We start from the raw sequence: 7,293 nt of genomic DNA, 5'->3' as shown, positions 1-7,293 counted from the left end.
CTTCTCTATTTCATTTTATCCTATCTTGTGTTTAATGCTTGCTTGGGGACAAGCAAGTTTTAAGTTTGGTGTTGTGATGACAAGTCATCTTAACCTAATTTTACTAGCCTTTTTCTTTGTTTTTATTTGGTTTTATGCACTTTCTTGCATTCTAAGTAAGTAATTTGGAATGGAAATGCATAGTTTCTTTGAATCAAACAAACACCATTTAATTGATGCTAAATCATGAGGTTTAAGCTAAATTTAATTGATTTTTAATGATTTATAAACTTTGTGAATTTGGTGACACTTTGATTAGTTGTTTTGATTACTTGTAGGTGAAGAAAAGAAAAAAAATAAAGAAAAGCGTAGCCTAAGGAGCATGATCTAAGCAAAGAAGAGAAGCGTGGCTTAAGGAAGGAAAAGCGTGGGTGAAGTCAAGAAACAAGGGCACAAAGCTCTTGCCAAGAGCTTTAAAGCTCTTGTGGAAAGCTTTCCTTTAAAGAATCAGAAGCCAAGCTCTTGCCAAGAGCTTTATCAAGAACACATGAAGAAGGAACCAAGAGCCAAGCTCTTGGCAAAGAGCTTTGAAGCTCTTGCCAAAGAGCTTTTTCGTGCATGCCTTGGATGAAATCAAGAAGGAAAAGCTCACTAATGCACCCACCAAGACTTGAACCCATGACCAAGGGGAGGGGGCCAGCGCTATTTCACAAGGAAAAACAAGCCAAAATTAGCTTGTTTTCACTCACCAAGGTTCGAACTAGGCACCTCAAGGAAGCAAGGCCTTGTGCGCCACTCATGTGCCAAGAAAAATTGACTTGTCTTCCTTCACCAAGGATTGAACCGGGCACCTCAAGGAAGCAAGACTTTGGGGGTTTCTCTAGTGCCAAGGAAATTAGATCCACAAGTGCTCCACCCAAGACTTGAACCAAGGACCTCAAGGACAAGTAAAACTCTTGCCAAGAGCTTTCAAGCTCTTGCAAAGAGCTTTGTTCTCTTGTCACAAGGGAAGAACCGTGCGCAACACATTGGAAGGAAGGGGACTAAAGCTCTTGGCCAAAGCTCTTGCCAAGAGCCGAACTCTTCCCTGGGAGGTGCACCATGGGCTGAAAATTGAACTAAAAATCCAAATTAATTCATTTCTTCACCAAATCAAAAGCCCATCCAAATTCCAAAATCCAAGAATAGAAAGTGTATAAATAGGAGCTAGTTTGATGTAATTAGGACCTCCAGACTTTACTTTGAATTTTTCTTTTAAATTTCATTTTCATTTTGAGCTTTTATTTTTGAATTTAGATCTTAGAGAATTCGGAAGGAGAATTGATCTCTCTTCTTCCTTGTTCTTGCTTGAACACTCTTTAATTTTCTTGCTTTTGATCTTGGGTGAAGAATTGAAGAACTTCTGTTTTAATCTCACCTTGAGATCTCTTCTTTACTTTCTTTGCATAATTGAATTTCCATTTCTGTTTACTGCTTCATTCTTCTACTCTTTCTGCATTTTACTTTTCTTCATTTCTTTTGCACTTGTTCTTGTTAGATCAAGGAAGGATTTGAGATCTATACTTGTTATCTAGTCTCTTCCACTCCTGAGATCTTCAACCACTTTTAAATTGCTGCAAATTAAGCATTGCTCACTTTCTGTTTTTAAATTTTCAACGCATTTTTACTTTTCTGTTGAGATCTAGTTCAATTCAATTACTCCTCTACTCTTCTGTTTATTGCAATTTATCTTTGCTTGTTTAAATTCTGCAATCCCAATTCCCAATTCCTTTTACAATTCAAGCAATTTACATTTCTTACACTTTAAGATTCAGCCATTTACTTTTCTTGCAATTTAAGTTTCTGCAATTTACATTACTTGTTCTTTAAGATTTAGATTATTTACTTTCTTTGCTCTTTAATTTACTGCAATTTCCCCTTCCCCCTTTACAACTCATGCCATTTAGTTTCTGTCAAATACAAACCACTCAACCAATACTTGATTCGCTTGACTAAATCAACTACTAAACTAAAATTGTTTAATCCTTCAATCCCTGTGGGATCGACCTCACTCATGTGAGTTTTTATTACTTGATGCGACCCGGTACACTTGCCGGTGAGTTTTGTGTTGGATCGTTTTCCATATACCAGCTCAACCTTTGAATGAGGCAGTACCTGAGCCTATCATTCCTGATGAGCCTGAGTTAGCTGGTGACTATGTACCTGTGATACCACCAGAGTGGGATTTTTCCCCTGAGCCGATCCCCAACTTTCCACAGCCTGATGAGCCGGCACTACCGAACGGTGGGACAGCTCCTATATACGTGAACAAACCTTTGCTCGCGAATGGTTTTGTACATAGTGACAGCAGTATTTCTAGTGGATCTGAGGATATAGTTGTAGCTGCGGACGATGAGGAGGAAGAGGATCCTGAGATAGAGATAGAGCAGGATGAGAAGGTGGACGAGCCTCATAGCAATTCTCCGAACGGCCACGTGTAGAGATAGTTTGATAGCAGAAGGGGTATTCTTTTGATGACACTCTAATCTGACATCATCTGATAGTTAGTCTCTCACTTGTGTTAGTACACTCGAGAGCTAGGAGCTATATAGTGGTTAGGCTAGCCTGGGTGCCAGTTTAGCGGCTTTTTGTGTGGGCCAGGCCCTGGGAGTGTCGTGTATATATTAGTAGCGTAAGATGACGAGGATGTAAACTGACTTGATCTTGTGCAAATGCTACATGTTGTGTTATAATGTACATGATGTATATTATCTGCTATATTTCTATATTTCTCTATGCTTGCTTTTATTGCTCTCAATGTATGCTTGTTTATTTTACATTATCATCCGCAGCGAATAAAAGAGAAGTTACTTGTAAAATTGGCAACGTTCTAACAAGGAACAGACTCATATATTAAATAATAGTTAATAATTAGGAAGGATAAGTTAGTAACACTTAGCTTCTTGTATGACCATGGCATACTGGGAGTTGGGTCGTTACAATTTGGTATCAGAGCAGTTCGTTCCCAATAGAGCCTAGGGAGTGGACTGACTATGCTTCATTGCATACTCTGTTGTGTGTCTCATGCTGTTAGGGTATCTTTAAGATACATTTGGCATGAATGTCTATGAGCGCTCATTTTGGAAATGTTCGTGCCTTACTTGAAATATTAAGACTGATCACCTTAATGTTGATTGTTTGGTGCGGATAGGACCTTAATGACTGCGAATAGGCATAGTTTAATCGAGCTCTAAATGACGAACCGTTGCGAGACACAACTATCCTCAAAGCTGTTATGATCTCTATGGCCATGGCTATGTTAGATTTGGATGATGTAAGGAACGAACGCTTGTTTTACTTGTGATGAATCTGGACACACAGCTGGGATCTACCCAAGAAAGTTTGTTTGAAATCTAGTGTGAACCCAGCAACAAGGTCGAGTGTTTGCCATGACTACTGATGATGCTATGCAATCAGACGCCCTGATCCAAGGTCAGTGTTATGTCAAGAATCGATTTCTAACTGTACTATATGATTCGGGTGCATCGCATTCTTTTGTTTCTTTAACTGTTGCTCGTGAGTTAGGACTAGATTTCTCTGAGTTGAACTTTGATCTAATTGTCCATACATCTGCATCCCAAAATGCTTTGACTAGTTTAGTGTGCCTACAAGTACCATTCACTATTAGGAACAGAACTTTTATACATGATCTAATCTGTTTGCCTCTATGTGGTTTAGAAGTTATTCTAGGGTTAGATTGGTTATCTAAGTATCATGTTTTCCTTGATTGCTGTGAAAGAACTGCTCTTATTCCATCTGATAGTTTAGATATTAAACCATTTTTGTCTCATACTTTATATCTGAATTCTGTAAGAGTTACATTAGACGGGAGTGATTGTGAGGGGTACGTTCTGTTAGCGGCTAGCTCGAATGATAGTGAACTAAGCTTAGAACGAATCCGAGTGGTGAAGGAATTTTATGATGTTTTCCTGGACGACATACCTGAATTTCCTCCTCAACGAGAGATAGAATTCAGCATTGAACTTGTACCTGGAACCGGACCGATTTCTATAGCACCGTACCGGACGTCACCACTGGAACTTGCAGAGTTGAAGAAGCAATTAGATGAGCTACTTGGAAAGAAATTTATTCGTCCCAGTGCATCACCTTGGGGAGCTCCGGTGTTGCTATTAAAGAAGAAGGATGGTGGAATGAGACTTTGCGTAGATTACCGACAGCTAAATAAAGTCACAATCAAGAACAAGTATCCACTTCCATGAATAGATGATTTGATGGATCAGTTAAAAGGTTCAACTGTGTTCTCGAAGATTGATTTGTGATCGGGCTATCACCAGATTCGAGTGAAAGAGTCGGATATACCGAAGACTGCATTTAGAACTCAATATGGTCACTATAAGTATACGGTTATGTCGTTTGGACTACCTAATTCTCCTGTGATTTTCATGGATTACATGAATCGTATTTTCCGTCCGTACCTTGATCAGTTCGTAGTAGTTTTCATAGACGATATTCTCATCTATTCGAAGACAGAAAGAGAGCATGAAGAGCATCTAAGGATTGTATTGCAGATACTAAGGAATCGGAAGTTATATGCTAAACTATCAAAGTGCGAGTTCTGGACAGAGAAGGTGGCATTTTTGGGACATGTTATATCACATGGAGGAATTGCAGTGGATCCTTCAAAAATTGAAGCAGTAGTGCAATGGGAACCACCTACGACCGTTACAGAAGTTCGAAGTTTTCTCAGACTTGCTGGATATTACCGGAGGTTTATTAAAGGGTTTTCGCAGATAGCCTTACCTCTGACTTACCTTACACGAAAGGAAGTTCCGTTCGTTTAGACTTACACAAAAGGAAGTTCCGTTTGTTTAGACGGCTGAGTGTGATAGAAGTTTCAAGATGCTTAAGGAAAAGTTAACAACTGCACCTGTATTAGTACTACCCGACCCGCAGAAACCTTTTGAAGTATACTGTGACGCCTCTCATAAAGGACTTGGATGTGTGCTGATGCAAGACAAAAATGTTGTGGCTTATGCTTCTCGGCAGCTGAGACCTCATGAAAAGCGAACGTGGTGGCAGACGCATTGAGCTGGAAGAATTTAAGTATCTCTTGGATGATGATAAAGGAAGAAAAGTTACTCGCGGAATTTGAGGACCTTAAGTTGGCTATGACTGAGACATCAAGTGGAGTCCGTTTGGCCCAATTGTATATAACACCAGATTTTAAGATTAGGATTCAGCAAGCACAAGCACAGGACTCAGAAATGATGACGATGCTGAGACGGATGAAAGTAGAAGAACCAGAAGCTGTAAGACTAGATCATAGCAGTCTCTGGAGATACAAAAACAGAATTTGTGTGCCTAGCTCTGGAGATTTGCGGCAAAAGATTCTTGCAGAAGCTCATCAAAGTAGATTTTCTATGCATCCTGGAGTAACAAAGATGTATCAGGATTTGAAACAAATGTTCTGGTGGCCGGGCTTGAAGAAAGAGGTAGCTGATTATGTCTCAAAATGTTTAACCTGCCAGAAGGTGAAGGTGGAAAACCAGAAACTGTCAGGAGCCCTACAACCCTTGGAAATACCACAATGGAAATGGGAGCAGATCACTATGGATTTTATCACGGGATTGCCAAGGACCTTAACAGGATACGATGCCATCTGGATAATTATGGACAGGTTGACGAAGTCAGCGAACTTCCTTCCGATTCGAGTTGATTATACCTTAGAAAGGCTGGCACGGATATATATTCAAGAAATTGTACGATTTCACAGAATACCTTCGTCAATTGTTTCAGACCGAGATCCGAGGTTTACTACCATATTCTGGGGAGCTTTCCAGAAAGCGTTAGGAACAGAATTGCATATGAGTACAGCATACCATCCTCAGACAGACGGACAATTAGAGCGGACAATTCATACATTGGAAGACATACTAAGATCTTGTGTGATGGATAACCAAGGCAGTTGGGATAGGTATTTGCCATTGGTCGAGTTCGTCTACAACAACAGTTACCAACAAAGTATTGGGATGGCACCATATGAAGCTCTCTACGGAAGAAGATGTCAGACACCATTGTGTTGGAATGACGACGGAGAAGCTAGTGTCTTAGGTCCATACTTAGTGCAAGAAACTACTGAGAAGATAAAGGGGATCCGCCAGAAGATCCAGACAGCACAGAGCCGTCAAAAGGGCTATGCTGATAATAGACGTAGACCCTTAGAGTTTAGTGAGGGAGACCATGTCTTTCTTAAAGTAACCCCGACTACTGGAATAGGTAGAGCCCTTAAGACTAAAAAGCTTAACCCTCGATACATAGGACCTTTTCAAATACTTAAAAGAGTCGGTCTAGTAGCTTACCAAGTAGCCTTTCCTCCATATCTGTCAAATCTTCATGATGTTTTTCATGTCTCGCAACTTAAGAAATATATTCCCGATGAGAGTCACATTTTACAACCAGAGACAGTACAGTTATGAAACGATTTGACAAATCAAGCATCACCAGTTCGGATCGTAGAAAGAAGTGATAAGCAGCTAAGAGGCAAAACTGTTCGCTTGGTCAAAGTAGCTTGGGGACAAAGAGGAGAAGAAGAGCACACTTGGGAACTGGAAGATAAGATGAAAGCTGATTACCCGCATCTATTCTCAAGTAACTGAAATTGAGGGCAAAATTTTCTTTTAGGAGGGTAGAATATAACAACCCCGATTTTCGAGTACGCAAGATCTTTTCTGAAAGTACGAATTTCTCCAGAAGATCAGTAAGGGAAACCTTTGATATATCATCAAGTATCTCAATCCTCATTGTCATTATGTTATCTTTAAGCTAGAACCTTTTCCGAGGCAAGCTCAATAATGCGGTCACGAAGAACCTAGTTTTTGAACCGTATCGGTTAGGAGTTTTGATTCGATTTTTCGTAAATAGTCTCAGTTTAACAAACCGGACTCGATTTATGAGAGAAGAGAGATAATAGGATGATATTATCATTATATTAGTATTAGAAGCTTCTTGAATAATATTATAAGGTTACCTGGTCAATTTGAGTTAAAAATAGAAAATCGGTTTAACCGGGTTCACAGTTTACTGGTGCAGCTTAGCACCAGCACTCTCTGATGACTTTAGCAATTCTAAGGCCTCATTATACATGTCTTATTCTCATAATAAATATGTTACTAGTGTCATTTATGCTAGTAGCTCAGAAAATAATTTTTAGAGATGTTTTCACAAGTGTTCCGATACATCTAGTTTTAGTAGTTATACATCTGAGATATTTTAATATTATTTTAATCCACCTCCAAGACAACCAATCACAACTCA

The sequence above is a fragment of the Arachis hypogaea genome, chromosome 19, assembly GCF_003086295.3.
Source record: "Arachis hypogaea cultivar Tifrunner chromosome 19, arahy.Tifrunner.gnm2.J5K5, whole genome shotgun sequence".
Lineage (NCBI taxonomy): Eukaryota > Viridiplantae > Streptophyta > Magnoliopsida > Fabales > Fabaceae > Arachis > Arachis hypogaea.
The sequence above is the reverse complement of the archived record's forward strand: the minus strand, read 5'-3'. Positions refer to the sequence as shown.